Genomic DNA, 10,072 nt, shown 5'->3' with positions numbered 1-10,072 from the left:
TGCCAGACAATTTTCCTCGGAGGAATGCAAGTGCTGAGAAGGAGCATAAGCCTGTATGATTGAGTTCAAGTAGATGGGTGCGGACCCAGAAGTCACTTTATGGGCAAGCATTAGTGACTTGAATTTGATTTTGGTGGCCCTGAGCAGCCAGTGGTGATCAATAAGCAACGGAGTGACGTACCCTTTTTGAGAGATTGATTGGCCAGGATGACTAAGAGTTTGGTCATAAAGAGATTTAGTTGAAGGTGTCGTTCTCTCATCCATGTTGATTTGTCTGACAGACAGGCTGAGATCTGTGCTTGAGACCGTGGGGTCACCTGTTGGGAATGACGGTTGTAGTTGGGTGTCAACTGCCTGCAGTGATATTAGAAGCCATGCGAGCGGATAATTGGACCTAAGGAGGTGGTGTGTATTGCAAAGAGGAGAGGCCCCAGCACCAAGCCTTTGGGCAACCCTGTGGGGAGGGGTGAGATGTGATACCCAAGCCTGTTTGAATGTGGATTGAAATGTTCCTGAAGCCAATGAAGCATGAATCACATGTTCTGATAGCGGGAACGATGGTGTGAGATATGGCTTGGAGGAGGTTGGTGGGAATGGGGACCAGCGCACATGTAGTGTCCTACTACATTGACACTTCAGCAACAGTTTCTATTGATGTAGCATGAGCTTAATTGAATGCAGCTGTTAAGAGTCTGGATTGATTACATTGATTTGAGTACACCCTCTGGATTAGCAGCACAAAGATTTTTTTTTGGAGGGACATGGACTCGTTCACGCTCCCCTGCTGCCCTGAAACTCGAAAAAACAGTGTTATGTTAACTGAAGTTGGTTGACAGACTCTCACCGAGCACTTCATTAGAAACACCAATCTAATACTGGGTAGGTTGTCCCTCTGCTCTCAAAACAGCCTCCATTCTTCATGGTGTGGATTCCACACGTAGTTGGAAATGTTCCTTTGAGATTTTAGTCCATTTTAACATGATTACATCGCATAATTTCTGCAGATTTTTCCAGCTGCATATGCATACCACATTCCAAAGGTGTTCTATTGGATTCAGATCTGATGGGGAGTGTTAGTGGTTAACTTACCAGTTACAGAAGATCACCAACGACCCCTGCAATCTTCTAGCCCTATGTTTTTTGTACAGCCAATTGAATGTTACTTTGTATAGTGAATATCATGTAAAGATGAAAAGCTGACTGCTATAAAACAGACAAATCAATGTAATCCCATTGCTGTTGTCCTGTTCCTGAGCTGAAGGGAAATACACAGAGAGGGCCTCATTGAGCCTTCAGGTAATGCCATCCTTGCCTATGGGGAGTCTTGAGTGGACTGCCCAGAGCCTGAACGTGAGCAGTTGATCCTTGAATTGTAGCTACATCACTCTTTAGACTTTGGAGACTGAGTTGATGTAAGACTGTTAAGCAACAATGTAATGTAGTCTGTCTGATATTCCATATCCCTGCTTCTCGCCTTCTTTATTATTTTGCTTCTTTATCACAGCTGACTGCCGGAAGGCTTGTATCTTGATTTTCAACCAACTGTGCATCATGGACGATTTTCAATATCTGGAGTATATTTTATTTTAGCCAAGGGAAACCATTGCACAAGCATAACAAACTCTCCATGCACACTGTAATTCAATAAAGTCCAGAAAAGGCCTGGGGCACTTTTATCAGTGTATCCTGATAAAGGAATGTTCAAAGCTGCTGGGTGCCATGGAAACAGAGATGTTGAGAGACACATTGCTTTTCTCGTGCTGATCTTGGGTTTGGTCCATATTTAACATTTCATGCCCTTAGAATAGCTCCTCAATACTGCAGGCTACGACCAGTTCAAGGGCAGAGATAATTAATTTAACATTGCTCATATTCTGTTCATTTTGAGTCCGTCTGAGGATCTAAAGAGACCTTCATTTATTCTGGTTGCAGTCATGAACTTAAACTATATCACTTTAAGGCAGTGGTTCCCAACCTGGGGTAATTCTGATGAATCTACAGGATCAACACAGGGGATAGAGGGATAAAAAAGACATTAAAAATAATTACCATTTTTTCATGAATTACCTCAAAACTTTTTTTTTTGGTGAATATTCTTTTGGATATTTTTTTCTGGATATTTTCCCCACTTTTACTAAATATTAAAAATGAAAAAATCTAATTTAATAAAAATTTAAAAATTACCTTTGGTTGAACTGCTCGCAAGTTATGTATGCATGCTTGAAAACACCCCCTTCATAAGTATATACAAGACTTATACAAGTCAGCTTGGTCAATGAACTTCATTCGTTGGGGTTGCCAGATGTCAGACCAGGTTATCTTCCGCTCCAGCGCACCCTCCCACCTAGTCCATGTTCCCAGCTTCCGCATGCCCACCATCCTGCTGGTCGGTTCTTCCTCAACTCCTGCCCACACCTCCTCCAGGACCAGAAGGCATCTGTCCCAGCCATGGGCCTTGTCATAGCGAGGTTGTGGGATGACTCCTCATTGAGGCTACTGATCGGGAGCTGGAGTTTATTGGTCCTCCTTTACAGTGCCGCACTGCTCAAGCTACGTAGCAGACCCAGCCATCTAGGGAGGTAGCTGCTGGTCTTCCTCTCCAGGGCCTCGACTGTTGACAGTGTCACCTCATGGGAGGCAGGAGGCCAGAGGACTCGAGGTAGGATACCAAGCCTTGAACCTGCCGGGTAAGCCAGACTTGTCTACCATAGTGAGCCAAGTCTCAAGCTCCTTGATGGTTGGACTGCAGTTGCATCCCTGAGGCAACAGTCGACTACGTTGCCTAGGCTCTTGACTGGTCTCTCAGTGATTGATGGGATTGCAACGCTGTCCTCCAGTTTCCCTTTCTTCAACACCATGGCCCTAGGTTGGTTGGTTTGAAACTCATCTTTGCCCAGGAGATGAGCTTTTCCAGGCCCTGGAGGATCCACCTACCACCTGGCACTGATATTGTGGTGACAGTAAGGTCGTCCATGAAGGCTCTGATGGGGGGGTGCGGAACGCCAGACTTGGACAGGGGGCCTCGACATTCCACTTCAGCTGCCTTGACCACCATGTTCACGGAAAGGGCCAAGAGAGTAACTGAGATGGTGCACCCATCTATGATCCGCTTTTCAAGCCGATGCCAGTCTGATGTTGTGTCCCCAGAAGTAACTCTGAGCCTGAGGTTCCTGCAGTAGTTCAGGATGAGGTCCTTGATCTTGCTGGGCACATGGTGTCGTTTCAGGGTAGTCTCCACCAGCTTGTGAGTTGAAATGGGCACCTGAGTTAAATTTCAAGTGTTATAGCAAAGGGTCTGAATACTTGTGATTTTTCAGTTTTTCCTCTTTAATAAATTTGCAAAAACTTCTAAAATTCTGTTTTCACTCTGTCATTATGGAGGTCTGATTACTTTCTAAATGCACTGTATCATGTTCTTGCACAGCAATTTGTAATAGCACATTTATTCACCAACAAAAAAAAAAAAATATAAAAAAAGTCAAAAATGCACCTTAACATATCTTTGTGCCAGTTACATGTTTGTGTCTTGGCCTATTTGAAACAATGTGTGACATTCACTGTATCAAATCCCACAAAACTTGCGTTGTCTCTGAGATGATGCAGAACGTGTTAAAATTTAAGACAATATGTGTTGTTTTTAACGCTTTAAAATGTATGACGATTGTCAGTAGTTCTCTCCATCTTGAGCTCTTTTCAAATTGCAACTCCAAACAAGAGTTCCATATAAAACTATGGTTCTATGAGTTATGAATTACTGCCATAGATACTATTCTATAACTGGAATTCTTCCATATCTGGCAGTCAGGAAGAATATAATAGAACTCTTCAAACTGCCAAGAGTTCATCAGTATGAATGTGACACTGCAATAATGTCATATTTTTCACAATATTTTTATTTTTTGATCTAAATGAGAGATTTACCAAATTTTTGGCAGGGAAAATGCATATAAATATTCACTGCAATAAATATTATAGACTACTGGATCATGCGATACTATGATGAAGTTACTGTTAAAATAATTGACCAACTCAAAAAGGGCTGGATTTAGTTAATTAGAGGTCACAGGTCAAAAAACTTGGGAACCACTGAGGTGTGAGATGTTTTTCAGCTTTGATCCCAATCTGAGTCCTTTAATACTGGATATCTGCTGATACTGAGTCTAATCCAATACTTAAACTCAATGTGTACTTTCAGCTAAAAAGAGTCTCGGTTCTTTGTGGCATGGATTCCACAAGATGTTGGAAACATTCCTTTGAGATTCTGGTTCATTTTGAAATGACTACATCATATAATTTCTACAGATTTGTCTGCTGCACATTATGTAGCCAATCTCCCATTCTGCCACGTCAGCTGTGTAGTTTTGTTGCCTGCCCCCCCTGCAACCTCAGACTTTTCCTCTTGGCTGACAACTTCTGCTGTTGTAGCCCATCTACCTCAAGGTTTGATGTGTTGTGGAATTAACATACATCCTAGGCGATCCAGCTGCAAGCATGCAGTTCACACTTAGTTTCATTTGCAAATACCAAATGTGTTATTTTTAACCAGCGGGAGGCATCAATGCACTTCCTGTGCCTACTCTGCCAGAAATTAAAAGACGAAGAAGAAATCAAAGCAATACAGACTGGGTCTGTTCCTTGGCATCTTCCAGGCCAACCAAATTGCCCAAGATGTTTGATGCACTCGTAATATATCTTGATGGGCTTTTAAAAGTTTTAATTCACCATGAACAAAGTCAGCTTATGCGATTTGTACGACTTTTATTTGTTTGCAAATGATTCCGCTTCCATGGAGGACATCAATTGAGTAGTCAGTCCTTCAGTCTGGTCCAGGACACAATTGCATACACACTGCTAAAAGAATGTGGCCATATGTTGCCCACCTACTAATTTGATCTGAGCGAGGAGATCTCAATGCATTCTCACTGCCGCAGACAAATGAAACTTATGATTCAAGTTATGTTCAGTAAAAAGCTACATAGATCTCGGTTCTTCTGGGGCCATTTGATCACTGAGTTTAAACCTTCTCGAGTTCCTTTCTTTCTGATTCATTTTTTTAAGCATCCCCTTAAATCATCAATAGGCTCATCCTATAGCCCCCCCCCCAACTCCTCCAACAGCCTGTCCTCCTGATCTTAACTGCTACTGTGTTTCTCTCTTAGCCTGTCCATGCCTCCTATAAATGTTATAAATGTTAAACGTTATCTCACAACTAAAGCTAACTGCTCAAAATTATAAACATTAATCACATTTGGATTATTTTTTTATAGTCTCATTTCAGATTTCATTAATAAGTAAATAAGTAATGACTTCCTTAAAGTCAATCCCTTGTCATATTTCTTCACTGCTACAAAGAATGTTTTTTTTTTTTCTATTTGTCATTTACTGTGTATTTTACTAGTTAAAGTTTCAAGAAAGAGATACATATTAAAACTCGTTCAAATTATATCTTCTTTGAATTCACGCCAGAATGAACCTTTGCAAGGCATACGCTCAAAAAATAAAGTCAAGGTCTGCATAAGCCTGCATCATAACATCCTACTTCTTATTTTTATTTTTGGAAGGAAAACCAGTGGTAGACTGTACGGAACCACATTTACTGACTAGTGATCAGAACATAAGTATGTTTTTCTAAGAATATATATTTTAGTTGTGAGTGTTTATCAATAAATGCAATGTAATAATAATGTAGTGGCAGTCACAGTTTGCACAAAGAAATCCATTCACTACAACCAGAGGAAAGTGACAACTTCACAAGTAGGACATCAACCACAACCATCCATATCATGGAAAGTTACATCTGAAGTTACGGTGAAATCTGTGAAAATAAAACATGCTTGTTTAAAATGTGTTGTATTTTAATACCAGCATCATCTCCACATTCAGGAGCATGCCCTTAAAAGAGTAGTCCACTGAATTAGCGTATAATATCGTCAGACTCACGATGAATGTAAAAAAAAAAAAAAAAAAAAAGTATCAAAATCGAACTGCAGAACCAGAGATATTGTCTATTTAAATTCCATCATTCTTCTTCCTGGATCCTACATTACCCACAGTGCAACTTGATGGCTAACAGTCTGGTTAGAGATTCAGGTGTGTTATGCTATTAGCTAAGCTAATGTAGCCTGGAGACTTTAGCCTCAAGCAGAGAGAAGGAGAAGGCCACAGAGGTCTGGCAAGCACATGTGTTTCTAATTCCACACTTCCTGATTTTTTTTTTCCATTTTCATCTGATGGGAACTCAAGTGACGTAACTTGAGGACATTTATCAGACTAAACACAGCTTCCTCTGGAGACAAAAAAACCTTTATTTCACATATGCAGTAGTACTCTCTTGTACCTGGAGACACACAGTGATATAGAAAATCAGTGCAGTTCCCTAGGTTTCATGATGTTAAAGCTGCATGGTTGCTTGGCCCGTTTAAGCAAGTGGAACAAGCTAAAGATGCATCATTGACATATTGTCAACTTGTGAAGTGTTCATAGCAAACCTCTTAGCAGTTGCTTATTTATACATCCATCAGACACAGAGTAACATTAGCATTCATTTAGTCATGTTTCTGTCCACCTGATAATATTGGGCTCTTTAGCTGTGAAAATGTCAGACAGGCAAATTTTATCTGTCAGCTGTTTGGGGCTAAGCTGGTAGAATTCAGTGAGTTTATCAGAGGTTATTCACTAAAAAACACCTGTCTGTTGCTGTTGGAAATGCGGATGATTAGATTCTTGAAGAATTTTTCGGCCACAAACCAAAACAATGTTCCAAAATAGACTAATTCCATAGAGCTGAGGGCGACTGCAGAGTTAGGTAAATTCTTTGTGGTGATGTCACTACAAGTAAATGCCTCCCACATTACACATATTCATGATCCATGGTGAAAATAAAAAAATATTAAGCTGTGCAGCTTTAAGGGTACTTTCACTGCAGCAGCTAGCTCTAGCTTAATTTATGTTAGCTTGGCTATTGTGCTGGGCAATTTGCTAATTATTGTAAATGACAAGACTTAAAATGAGCTGTAATTTTCTTTTGTGCTGAGGGTAGAACAATATTGCATTTCTATAAACATGTCAGTGAGAGGTGGTTTCAGTGTTAATTAAAGCTGTAAATGCAGTGTGATTATCTGATATTTAAAAACAAATATACAATCAGACATGCCGGGGGGGGGCTTATGTCCCCACCAATATATGGAACATGGAAATTTGTTCTCCACCATGGTTTGTGCTTGATGAGCCACGTCACCATTTCCCTTAAAGCTAATTTAGTCCCCTGAATAATCAGTGTTAAACATACTCATACACATAGAATCAAAAAGTCCTCCAAACTAAATTAGAAGATATGTCGTTTGTTATTGCCTTCCAAAATAACCCAAACAGTACATTTTCTGATCTGACTCCCCTTTCAGCAGGATGACATTTTCCAGCACCTTCGAAAAAACATTACATATAACCATTACAATAATTATTCATATGACTGGTTTCTGATTGCCCTCTGCTATGGCTTAGCTCTGGTTAGGTTTAGGTACAAAAACTACTTGGCTGAGATTAGGAAATGATCATGGTCAGAGTTAAGACATACTCATGTTGACTCGATCAGACAGACAATCTCCACTGGACACATGGTGCTTGCTAAAGTTTCAGGTTTTTCAAGAACAGGTGTATGCAAGGCTCAATGTTTTGGGTCGCTCAGTATCCCTTTTGTTGTGCATAGCTCTAGTCCTCAAAGAAAACAGTCTCTGTGACTCCCACTTGATCACAGTAAACAGTCTCTGCACCTTATTAAAAAAAGGTCTGACTATATCCATGTGTTTCAGAATTCAGTACTGATCCAGATCTAGCATTCAATTGCAGTTTAATGACATTTAAAGAGGTGTGTCTATACTGTAAGTAAGGTGCACTCTGTTCACTACTGCTGCAAACTTGTCCAAAAGATTTATACCACCAATTTAAATGCCAACATGTTGACATGCTCTTTTCAAGCTTAACAAATTGACAAAGATTTTTAAACAACACAAGCTGTCCTATCTCACTACCAATTTGACTCTGGCTTGAATAAAACATCGGACCACACAAAAACTATAAAGCCCCCCCACATTTTTTAAATTTATTTTTTGATATACTTCTCTGGACCCAAAGCAATTTTTGAGCTCATGGTCCAATTTCGTAGTCAGTGGAGTGTGGCAGAGGCATGGACTAACATCAGCAAAAGATTGTGGAATGCATAACAGAACTGTTTATGCCAATCTTTGTCTTGTAGGAAACAGAGTAAGAGCCTCCAGGCTACCAAGGGATGGATGTTAGGAAATGGAGCGTGATGTTTGTTTTGTTTTCTTTTTTATAACCTTTTTTCCATTCACCAGGCACAACAATTAGAGAACTGTTGTACCAAGAGAATCTTCTATTTACCACAATGACCTTGCAAAAATTGATATCAGTTGGTGGGAATCAGAAGTTGAAAAAGGACAGACTAGGTCTTGGATTCAAATCTTTAAAAAAATAATTTATGAAACAATTCATAATTTATTAAAAAAAAAAATTCTCAGAACATACACTAGATTGTGTGACAAAAGGCAGTAGGAAAAGTGGAAAGTCATCCAAAATGTAGTACAGTTGGTGTTTATTGTGTCTAGATGTGATTAAGGGACAGATGATTCCTTCCTTATATCCTGTTTATGGTTTAGTTTTGACTTCCTCTTTGCATCGCATGACTAATTCATCTCATATCATGCCAGAGACATTTCTATAGCATAAAGAGCAGAATTACCCACTCAACCATTTTATTTCAGGTTAGTCTTTTTTTTAAAGCTGCTTGATCATATTTTATATTAACAATGGATTAAATAACTATGTTTAATGTTAAAAGGATTTGTTAGCTCATTGTTTTGGTTGTGCGGCTTACAAACTGCTCTTATCAACCTTGTTTCCAGCGGCAGGTAGCGGTTTTCAGTAAGAAAGCTCTGCACAGTACCTGCCTAGCATCAAACAGCAGACAGACAAACTAGGTGCTGAACATAGAGCATTAAGCATATTTCAGGTGGAGTTGTGAGTAGAACTCTGCTGTAAACTCAAAAACATAGCACATTTAAAGATTTTGTAATTAGAATTAGTCTTTTTACATTAACAAAGTATCAAATTAGGGCCAAAGGGTCACTGGTTGTTAAACCCACAGAGTTAAATCACCAACTCTGCAGTTCCCTTCAACGTTATGGAGTGAATTTACCTCTCTTAGCTCACCGTTTTGGTTTTACAGTCCCCAACTTCACTGTTTCAGTTCAGTCTCATAGCTGTCAACCCCATTTCAGCTGTAGTACAGAGCTGTTTTCAGTGAAGAGGTTTGCATAACCCCACTATAAAACTACCAGCTCAGCACTAAATATCACACAAACACAGTTAGCAAGAGCTAGGTTCTTGGTCACCTCTCTCACCAAAACCCTTCTCCACTGTGAGCTCAATCTGGCAAGTTGGCCAGCTCTAGGAAGAGTCCTGGTTGTTCCTGACTTCTTCCATTAAAAAATTATGGAGGCCACTGTGCTCTTTGGTATATTCAATGTAGCAGTAATATTTTTGTAGCCTTACCCAGGTCTGTGCCTCAACACAATCCTGTCTTTAAGATCTGCAGGCAGTTCCTTCCATCTCGTGGCTTGGTTTTTGGCTCTGATATATATTGACAGCTGCGAGATCTTATATAGATAGGTGTGTGCCTTTCCAGATCATGTCCAATCAGTTGAATTTACCCCAGGTGGACTCCAGTCAAGGTGTAGAAACATCTCAAAGACGATCAAGAGAAATGGGACGCACCTGAGCTAAATTTCAAGTGTCATAGCAAAGGGTCTAAATACTTATGACAATGTGATATTTCATTTTTTCTTTTTTAATATATCCTGTTTTGACCTTGGCATTATGGGGTATTGTGTGTAGATTGATGAGGGAAAAAATTAATTTGAACAATTTTAGCATCAGGCTGCAACACAACAAAATGTGGAAAAAAGTGAAGGGGTCTGAATACTTTCTGAATGCACTGTCGAGTAAAAAGGGTGGAAATACAGCAAATATGTTTTTCCATACTACTGGAAATCCA

The 10,072-nt window shown here is 39.8% G+C and overlaps 1 long non-coding RNA gene across 1 annotated transcript; it reads right to left on the bottom strand.

The window, feature by feature from the left end:
- Nucleotides 1-1,587: 1,587 nt before the first annotated feature.
- LOC120794555 lies at nt 1,588-9,645 on the bottom strand. Its single transcript, XR_005708133.1, has 3 exons — nt 9,571-9,645; nt 2,185-3,262; nt 1,588-1,995 (listed from the first exon to the last, which is right to left on the bottom strand). It is a non-coding gene; the product is annotated as an uncharacterized LOC120794555 (long non-coding RNA).
- Nucleotides 9,646-10,072: the final 427 nt, after the last annotated feature.

This window comes from Xiphias gladius, chromosome 9 (assembly GCF_016859285.1).
Source record: "Xiphias gladius isolate SHS-SW01 ecotype Sanya breed wild chromosome 9, ASM1685928v1, whole genome shotgun sequence".
Taxonomy (NCBI): domain Eukaryota; kingdom Metazoa; phylum Chordata; class Actinopteri; order Istiophoriformes; family Xiphiidae; genus Xiphias; species Xiphias gladius.
Note: the sequence above shows the minus strand (reverse complement) of the source record. Positions and strands in the feature narration are given on the sequence as shown.